Consider the following 10513-nt stretch of genomic DNA (forward strand, 5'->3'; position numbering starts at 1 on the left):
GGAAGGCGACATCCAGGGCAGCGGTGACGAGCGGTGACGGTCTGGAGTGGCGGGGACAGGTGAGTATAACCTCCAATACCAGTGGTCTTCAACCTGCGGACCTCCAGATGTTGCAAAACTACAACTCCCAGCATAACAGCTGTCCGGGCATGCTGGGTGTTGTAGTTTTGCAACATCTGAAGGTCCGCAGGTTGTAGACCACTGTCCTATACTTTACATTGCACGGATCCCTCAACATACGATGGTTTCAACAAACGATGGTCCATTTGGAACGGATTACCATCGTATGTTGAGGGACCACTGTATAGATTTGGGTCCGGGTTTTGGGAGTGACTAAAGGTTCTGGAGATAAAGTCACTCCCATACCCCCAGTTCTCTGGTGTGTGTGTGTTGCAGTCCTGAACCTGATCTCATAGGCGTGTAAGCAAGGCCAGAGAGCAGCAGAGAGGAGTTATTCTGAGGGTACGTTCACACGTGCGGATTTTCGCAGCGTATTTCACCGCGGATCCGCCGCTGAAGGACCTCTATATGCTGCCTTTACATGTGCCTGCTCGGAGCGGCAATACGCCACTACGAGCAGACACACTGCGATGTGCGAGTCGCCGCGCGCATACACAGGATACTCGCACGTCGCGGCAGCTCTCGGCCCAGCTCATTGAGCAGGGGGAGTGGCCGCGATATGTGCGAGTACACCGCGCATGCGCGGCGACTCGCACATCGCAGTGTGTCTGCTCAGAGTGGCGTATTGCCGCTCCGAGCAGGCACATATGAAGGCGGTATATGGGTATGTTCACACTACGGAATTCCGCGGTGTGAATTTAACATTAGTGTGAATGGGTCTCCGCGAGACCCGTTCACACTGCGGAATTTCAGCGGCACACAATTCTTTGCGCGGAAGTACTGCATAGCCATCAATGGTGACGGCGCAGTGCCGCACGGTCCTACCGCCGCCGTCGAATGCCAGGCTGAGTCTCCGCTCGCGGAATTCCGCCAGCGGAGATTCCTTTCACACTCTGTAGGGTGAACATACCCTATAGGAGGTCCTTCAGAGGCGGCTCCGCAGCGAAATCCGGTGCGAAAATCCGCACATGTGAACGTACCCTTACAGCGTATTTTACGCTGCGGATCCGCCGCTGAAGGACCCTCTGTATGGTTTTTTTACGTGCGCCTGCTCGGAGCGGGAATACGCCGCTACGTGCAGACACACTGAAACGATGTGCGAGTCGCCGCGCATGCGCGGTGTACTCGCACACATCGCGGCCGCTCCCCCTGCTCAATGAGCTTGGCCGAGAGCTGCCGCGATGTGCGAGTATACTGCGCATGCGCGTGGCGACTCGCACATGGGCGTGTGTCAGGCACATGTAAAGGCAGAATACAGAGGTCCTTCAGTGGCGGATCCGCAGCCAAATACGCTGCGAAAATCCACTCGTCTGAACGTACCCTGAAGCAGATCAGCTTGTCTGTGGTTTGTTGGATACTGATACACTGCACCAAAAAGACTGACTGTGGGACCATGCCAAGATTTGGGTGAGAAGCTGAGAACTTTATGTAAAGAACCTGATGTGAAGGACTTATACGTTTCTGATATACTTCATGCTACAAGCGGAGCTCGTATTTTTCGCCCTATAGGAAGCACCGGCGTATAAGACGCACCCAATTTATAGGTGCAAAATCTAAAAAAAAAAAATAAAGATTTTGAACCCAATAGTGGTCTTCAACCTGCGGACCTCCAGATGTTGCAAAGCTACAACTCCCAGCATGCCCGGGAGTTGTAGTTTTGCAACATCTGGAGGTCCGCAGATTGAAGACCACTGCAGGAGGAGGTAATACTCAGGTGTCCCCGCCGCTCCGGACCCGTCACCGCTGCCCTGGATGTCGCTCCATCGCTGTCGCCGTGTCCCCGTTGCTCCGGAACGTCTCTGCTGCCGGCCGGGTATCCTCGCTCTCCGTCACCGCCATCACGTCGTTACGCACGCCGACGCACGTACGCGATGACGTGATGACGAGGAAGGAGAGCGCCGGCCATACAGGGGATCCCTGAACGGAGAAGACACCGAGGAGGCAGGTAAGGTCCCCCCCGGTGTCCTGTAAGCACTAACCCGGCTATTCAGTCGGGCTGTTTGGGACCGCCGCGGTGAAATCGTGTGGGTCCCGAACAGCCCGACTGAACAGCCGGGTTAGTGTCACTCTCCCTTCAGACGCGGCGGTCAGCTTTGATCGCCGCGTCTGAAGGGTTAATACAGGGCATCACCGCGATCGTTGATGTCCTGTATTAGCCGCGGGTCCCGGCCGTTGATGGCCGCAGGGACCGCCGCGATAGGGGTGTATTCGCCATATAAGACGCACCAACTTTTTCCCCCCAGTTTTGGGGAAGAAAAAGTGCGTCTTAAACGGTGAAAAATACCCATATCATGCACACTCACCATCGCTAGCTGTACAGGGCTATTTGTTTTATGCCAGCTTCGCTGCATCTTTGCTTTACATTGTGACTGGGTCATGTGATCACCCGTCTGACCCAAAGAAAAACACAGTGTTAAATGTGTCAGGGGAAGTGGTCAAGCGGACTGCCTGTGAACTACAGGATGACATCATTACTTATAAGATCAATCATGCTAACTCCCAGACCCCTCCCAGCTCTATCTGTATACTGCTGCTATCTCTATGGGATCAGGTTATATAGTAGTTATACACCCCTCCTCCAGCTCTATCTGTATACTGCTGTTATCTCTATGGGATCAGTATATATCGTAGTTATACACCTCTCCATCCAGCTCTATCTGTATACTGCTGCTATCTCTATGGGATCAGTATATATCGTAGTTATACACCTCTCCATCCAGCTATATCTGTATACTGCTGCTGTTATCTCTATGGGATCAGGATATATAGTAATTATACATCTCGCTCCAGCTCTATCTGTATACTGCTGCTGCTATCTCTATGGGCTCAGGATATATAGTAATTATACATCTCCCTCCTGCTCTTTCTGTATACTGCTGCTGCTATCTCTATGGGCTCAGTATATATAGTAATTATACATCTCCCTCCAGCTCTATCTGTATACTGCTGCTGCTATCTCTAGGGGATAAGTATATATCGTAGTTATACACCTCTCCATCCAGCTCTATCTGTATACTGCAGCTGCTATCTCTATGGGATCAGGACATATCGTAGTTATACACCTCCTACAGCTCTATCTGTATACTGCTGCTGTTATCTCTATGGGATCAGGATATATAGTAATAATACATCTCCCTCCAGCTCTTTCTGTATACTGCTGCTCCTATCTCTATGGGAGCAGGATATATCGTAGTTATACACCTACCCATCGAGCTCTTTCTGTATACTGCTACTATCTATAGGATCAGGATAGATTGTAGTTATACACCTATCCATTGAGCTCTATCTGTATACTGCAGCTGCTGCTATCTCTATGGGATCAGGATATATATATAGACATTACATACCTCCCCTCCAACTCTACCTGTATACTGCTGCCGCTATCTCTCAGAATATATATTAAATATACACTTCCCCTGAGACTGTGTTCACACATTTTAGTTTTGCCGGGTTCTTTCTAGTTTTTGCTGTGATTTTCCCATCACAGCAAAAATGGTTCTATTTTCCGTACTTGCACAAATGGCTGTAAGACAAAAAAAAATAAAAAATCACAACAAAAACACAGTTAAAACATGGTGAAAATGTGTCAAAAATACTGTAACAATGCAACATGTGAACACCGCCTGAAGACTTCAAAAATCTTCGCGAAACCTAGTTATGGTTATTGGTCAAATCTCTTTTGCCTCATCACAATATTTCTCTAAAAATTGCACTTTGATTAAAAAAAAATTATAAAATAAAAAATGCATCAAAACTGCACACAATGTAAACTTAAACCAGTCCACTTGTCTGTCTCAGCAGTTTAGGCTTCTGGTTGCTGCAGGTGATTAGGTCTTATTTGGTGAATTGCTGTGATGAGACTCCACCCCCTCTCTCTCTCTCTCTCTCTCTGCAAATCCATAAGAAATGTTGGCAACATGAGAAATCGTTTCTATTCTGAAATAGAATCAAGATGGCTGAAATTGCCATGCCTGCCACATCATCTAAAACAGGTAGGCACAAGGCATACACAAGAACCTCTAATAATAGCCTGTGCTGCACTATAGAAGAAAAAAAAAAAAAATTGTGGCCTGTGCTTGAAGAGATATATGCAGAACCTAGTAGCAAGGCGGAGGGCCTCCTTTTTCTAAACATTTAGACCAGTGTTTCCCAACCAGGGTGCCTCCAGCTGTTGTAAAACTACAACTCTCAGCATGTCCGGACAGCCAAAGGCTGTCCGGACATGCTGTGAGTTGTAGTTTTACAACAGCTGGAGGCACCCTGGTTGGGAAACACTGAGACAACGCTTCAACCTTTAGGGCTGTATTACCTCAGTTGTCCATTAGGTGGAGCTAGCTGCACATGTATCTCCTTTAAGCTTCGTGTAGCTTCCTCTCTCTCTCTCTCTGCTATCATTGGAAAATCCGTAAATGAACATATGACAGAAATTGCTGCAGAAATGTAAATGGCGCAGAAAACCTGGGAAATAGAAGAGAACTTACACGTCAAGAGGGAATCATTTTTCATAGGTTCCGGAAATTTGGACGTGATTTCGGGAAATTCTGAACATAGCCCTTAGACGGTGCCCATTGGAATTATGGGAATTGAACAGACTCGGTGATTGCAACTAGAGATGAGCGAACTTACAGTAAATTCGATTCGTCACGAACTTCTCGGCTCGGCGGTTGATGACTTTTCCTGCATAAATTAGTTCAGCTTTCCGGTGCTCCCGTGGGCTGGAAAAGGTGGATACAGTCCTAGGAGACTCCTTCCTAGGACTGTATCCACCTTTTCCAGCCCACCGGAGCACTGGAAAGCTGAACTAATTTATGCAGGAAAAGTCAGCAACCGCCGAGCCGAGAAGTTTGTGACGAATCGAATTGACTGTAAGTTCTCTCATCTCTAGTTGCAACAGAGAGAGGGGAATTCCACTGTGTCAAATCCGAGCTAGGTACGGATTATATATATATGGAAAAAAAAAAAAAAACAGCTCACCGCTTGTAGATATCCTTAATTGGAAGAACTTCAAATATTCCAGGAAGCACAGAACAGGTATCCAAGCCGTATACTTGGTGTGAACATGTCCTTAAGGAGAAAAGTAAAAAAAAATCCAGCTCCCAAAAAAAAGGTATGATTAAAAGTCCAAAAATGTATTAATGGTAATTAAAATGATGAACTCCCAAAAATGGGGTGTTTTAAAAGCATAGCAGAAACGCTGACGCGTTTCGACCCATATGATTCTTAATCATAGCACCATGATTACGAACCATCTGGTTCGAAACGCGTCGGCGTTTCTGCTATGCTTTTAAACCGCCCAATTTTTGGAGTTCATCATTTTAATTATGATTAATGCATTTTTGAACTTTTAATCATACCTTTTTTTTGGGAGCTGAATTTTTGTACTTTTCTACTTAAAGGGGTACTCCACTGCCCCAGTTTTTGGAACATTTTGTTCCGAATGCTGGTTGCATGGGTCGTGACATCACACCCCCTCAATGCAAGTCTTTGGGAGGGGGCGTGGCTGCCACCACGCCCCCTCCCATAGACTTGCATTGAGGGGGTGTGATGTCACGACCACCGCAACCAGCATTCGGAACAAAATGTTCCAAACACTGGGGCAGTGGAGTACCCCTTTAACACACAAAATCTGCAGCATATTCAACCTGTGTGCAAGCAGCCTAAGGCCATGTTCACACACAGTAAAAAATTGAAAAACAGCCGTATTTTATTTACAGCCTCATACATGACAACAGTCCCGTTTTTTGCAGGACTCGCCCCCCACAAGCTGAACCATAAGGGGAGGGTTTATGCAAATATTCTCACATTTTTAGCAGAATAGGGAGCTTGGCTTACAAATGTCCTTCAAAAGGGATTCATATGTCATTAACCCCTTAAGGACTCAGCCCATTTTGGCCTTAAGGACTCAGACAATTTAATTTTTACGTTTTCATTTTTTCCTCCTCGCCTTCTAAAAATCATAACTCTTTTATATTTCCATCCACAGACTAGTATGAGGGCTTGTTTTTTGCGCGACCAGTTGTCCTTTGTAATGACATCACTCATTATATCATAAAATGTATGGCGCAACCAAAAAACACTATTTTTGTGGGGAAATTAAAACGAAAAACGCAATTTTGCTCATTTTGGAAGGTTTTGTTTTCACGCCGCACAATTTCTGGTAAAAATGACGTGTTCTTTATTCTGAGGGTCAATACGATTAAAATGATACCCATTATTATATACTTTTATATTATTGTTGCGCTTAAAAAAAATCGCAAACTTTTTAACCAAATTAGTACGTTTATAATCCCTTTATTTTGATGACCTATAACTTTTTTATTTTTCCGTATAAGCGGCGGTATGGGGGCTCATTTTTTGCGCCATGATCTGTACTTTTTTTTGATACCACATTTGCATATAAAAAACTTTTAATACATTTTTTATAATTTTTTTTTTAATAAAATGTATTAAAAAAGTAGGAATTTTGGACTTTTTACATTTTTTTTCGTTCACGCCGTTCACCGTACGGGATCATTAACATTTTATTTTAATAGTTCGGACATTTACGCACGTGGCGATACCAAATATGTCTATAAAAAATGTTTTTTACGCTTTTTGGGGGTAAAATAGGAAAAAACGGACGTTTTACTTTTTTATTGGGGGAGGGGATTTTTCACTTTTTTTTTACTTTTACTTTTACATTTTTTTACATTTTTTTTTACACTTGAATAGTCCCCATAGGGGACTATTCATAGCAATACCATGATTGCTAATACTGATCTGTTCTATGTATAGGACATAGAACAGATCAGTATTATCGGTCATCTCCTGCTCTGGTCTGCTCGATCACAGACCAGAGCAGGAGACGCCGGGAGCCGCACGGAGGAAGGAGAGGGGACCTCCGTGCGGCGTTATGAATGATCGGATCCCCGCAGCAGCGCTGCGGGCGATCCGATCGTTCATTTTAATCGCGAACTGCCGCAGATGCCGGGATCTGTATTGATCCCGGCACCTGAGGGGTTAATGGCGGACGCCCGCGAGATCGCGGGCGTCGGCCATTGCCGGCGGGTCCCTGGCTGCGATCAGCAGCCGGGATCAGCCGCGCATGACACGGGCATCGCTCCGATGCCCGCGGTTATGCTTAGGACGTAAATGTACGTCCTGGTGCGTTAAGTACCACCTCACCAGGACGTACATTTACGTCCTGCGTCCTTAAGGGGTTAAAGGGGTACTCCGGTGGAATTTTTTATTTTTATTTAAATCAACTGGTGCCAGAAAGTTAAACAGATTTGTAAATTACTTCTATTAAAAAAAATCTTTGCCCTTCCAGTACTTATTAGCAGCTGTATGCTACAGAGGAAATTCTATTCTTTTTGAATTTCTTTTTTTTGTCTTGTCCACAGTGCTCTCTGCTGACACCTCTCTCCGTGTCAGGAACTGTGCAGAGAAGCATGGGTTTGCTATGGGGATTTTCTCCTGCTCTGGACAGTTTCTGATACGGGCATCAGGTGTCAGCAGAGAGCACTGTGGACAAGACAAAAAAGAAATTTAAAAAGAAAAGAATTTCCTGTGTAGCATACAGCTGCAAAAAAATGCTGGGTAAAGATTTTTTTTTTTATAGAAATCATTTACAAATCTGTTTAACTTTCTGGCACCAGTAGATAAAAAAAAAAAAAGTTTTCCACCGTAGTACCCCTTTAAGAATGCAGAGATCTAAACCAGACAACCCTGAGGTATAAGGGAAGCTGCACATCATATTTGTGCCCTCTTTGATACATTTACAGTGAAAACAGCGTGCCCCTGTATCCATGCATGGAGTAGCACCCAACTTATCCAGTGCATCCGCCCCCAACGCATCCAGTGCATCCGCCCCCAACGCATCCAGTGCATCTGCCCCCAACACATCCAGTGCATCCGCCTCCAACGCATCCAGTGCATCCGCATCCAGTGCATCCGCCCCCGACGCATCCAGTGCATCCGCCCCCGACGCATCCAGTGCATCCGCCCCCGACGCATCCAGTGCATCCGCCCCCGACGCATCCAGTGCATCCGCCCCCAACGCATCCAGTGCATCCGCTGATCCAATCAAAAGGTCCATTGGCCGGTTGGTGAAGGCCCCTGGTCTAAAAGTTGTTACTACTAAACTACATAAAGTTGGCCATATACATTAGATATACATCAGTTTTGTCGGGATCGGCTGATGGTCAAATGTACAGTATTTGGGTCTTCCGACTGTTCTTCAGAGGGCATACATAAAGGAAAAGAAGGTCTTCAGAGTAACTCTGGATCATGGTTTCAAAACTTGAAAGATGGAGGCCCCAAGTGGATGCAGATCCCTTGGCAATGGCCGCTTTTGTCCTCCCTTCATCCTGGGCCGGCTATATAGCCATAAGATCCAGGCTGGGTTAAAGGGGTACTCCGTTTGGGAAATATTTTTTAATCAACTGGTGCCAGAAAGTTAAACAGATTTGTAAATGACTTCTATTTAAAAATCTTTATCCTTCCATTACTTATCAGCTGCTGTAAGCTCCACAGGAAGTTTGTTTCTGTTTGAATTTCTTTCCAGTTAGGAACTGTCCAGAGTAGGAGCAAATCCCCATAGCAAACCTCTCCTGCTCTGGACAGTTCCTGACATGGACAGAGGTGTCAGCAGAGAGCACTGTGGTCAGACAGAAAATAAATTCAAAAAGAAAAGAACTTCCTCTGGAGCATATGTGGTATGGGGTGTGAGATGCAGGGTAGATGGCATTAACCCCTTGTATTCGTGACGCCAGGGCGTGGTTTATCCTCAATAACACCTGAAGGTATACCGCTGCATCCTGGGCTAGGCACGGGGGCAATAATGACTGATGCCAAGTTACGGAGAATGGTAGCTTTACTGAGTGACAGATGGTAAAGTCTATACAGTGTAGCCGGGCCCACAGTGGTGACCAGTGACTTCAGAGACCTTAAGGGCTTGCTGGGACTTGCAGTGGTTTCGGACAATTTAGTGCAGGCCACGTTGACTTGATTTGACTGGAGACTGACTAAGCTGTGACTGTAGTTACTTGTAGACTTGTAACTTGTGGCTGCAGACTTGACTTGAGGCTCCTATGACTCCAGACTCTTAGGCTCGACTGCACCTCAGCAAAGACCCAGGAACTAAGAGGGAGAAGAGACTCCTCCCAGGGCTTTTATGGAGAGACTCTGGTGGGGTCCCATTGGTCACCCTTAAGTCACATGGTCACTGATACCTCCTGGGTAACAATCACATGACAACTCACATGACAACTGATACAACATTCTTATATACATAACATAGGGGATAATATACAATTACAGTAGATCAGATGCAGGGGGGGGGGGGGCAGGGGACACTGCAGGGAGGCTGCAAGCGTACAGGGTAACAACTCCCGTACTGGGCCACCACACATACAGCAGCTGATAAGTACTGGAAGGATTAAAATGTGTAAATGGCAACTTCCTGGCACCAGTTGATTTGAAAAAAAGAATAGTTTTCCACCGGAGTACCCCTTTAAGTCCACACTTGGAAGATTTGTCGTTTTATTAGAACAGCGTAACAAGCTGGAGCTGTAACACAAAAGTTTCATGGTACAAAATGTAATACTTTCATTTACGTTATTGTTCATTAAACTGAAGTTATCATTATGTTCCGAGGCATCATGGGAACTGTAGATCAGCCACTGACGTCAATTGTCCTTCGCGTGAAGCAAAACAATGAGTCATTTTCCAAAAGGCAAAGCAGAAAATGCAGAGGGCACAAACACCATCAGAGAGAACGGGATCCGTAATATTGGTGCGTCTTCCCACGAGAGGGTGGTAAATGGGCACCCTCCTTCCTATTCACCCCAAAAATCCCCCCTTTTGTGGTCCAGTGTGCAAAAAAACAGGCAACTATGACTTACGGCTATATGCCATCCTGTTAAAGGGGTACTCTGGTGTAAATTATTTTTTTTTAAATCAACTGGTTCCAGAAAGTTAAACAGATTTGTAAATTACTTCTATTAAAAAATCTTTACCCTTCCAGTACTTTTTAGCGGCTGTATGCTACAGAGGAAATTCTTTTCTTTTTGAATTTCTTTTTTGTCTTGTCCACAGTGCTCTCTGCTGACACCTCTGTCCGTGTCAAAAACTGTCCAGAGCAGCATAGGTTTGCAATGGGGATTTTCTCCTGTTCTGGACAGTTCCTGACAAGGACAGATGTGTCAGCAGAGAGCACTGTGGACAAGACAATAAAAAGAAATTCAAAAAGAAAAGAATTTCCTCTGTAGCATACAGCTGCTAAAAAGTACTGGAAGGGTAAAGATTTTTTAATAGAAGTCATTTACAAATCTGTTTAACTTTCTGGCACCAGTTGATAAAAAAAAAAAGAAAGTTTTCCACCGGAGTACCCCTTTAACAGGCCTATTGCTGA

The 10513-nt window shown here is 45.5% G+C and overlaps 1 long non-coding RNA gene across 1 annotated transcript in view; it reads right to left on the reverse strand.

Annotated features, from left to right (window-relative positions):
• Positions 1-3927: 3927 nt before the first annotated feature.
• LOC130358312 (uncharacterized) overlaps positions 3928-10513 on the reverse strand; it is a 47040-nt gene continuing 40454 nt past the window's right edge. The window contains exons 3-4 of the long non-coding RNA XR_008889462.1: positions 4430-4578; positions 3928-4003 (exon numbers count right to left, since the gene is read on the reverse strand). This is a non-coding gene — a long non-coding RNA (uncharacterized LOC130358312). The remainder of the gene's footprint in view (positions 4004-4429; positions 4579-10513) is intronic.

This window comes from Hyla sarda, chromosome 2 (assembly GCF_029499605.1).
Source record: "Hyla sarda isolate aHylSar1 chromosome 2, aHylSar1.hap1, whole genome shotgun sequence".
Lineage (NCBI taxonomy): Eukaryota > Metazoa > Chordata > Amphibia > Anura > Hylidae > Hyla > Hyla sarda.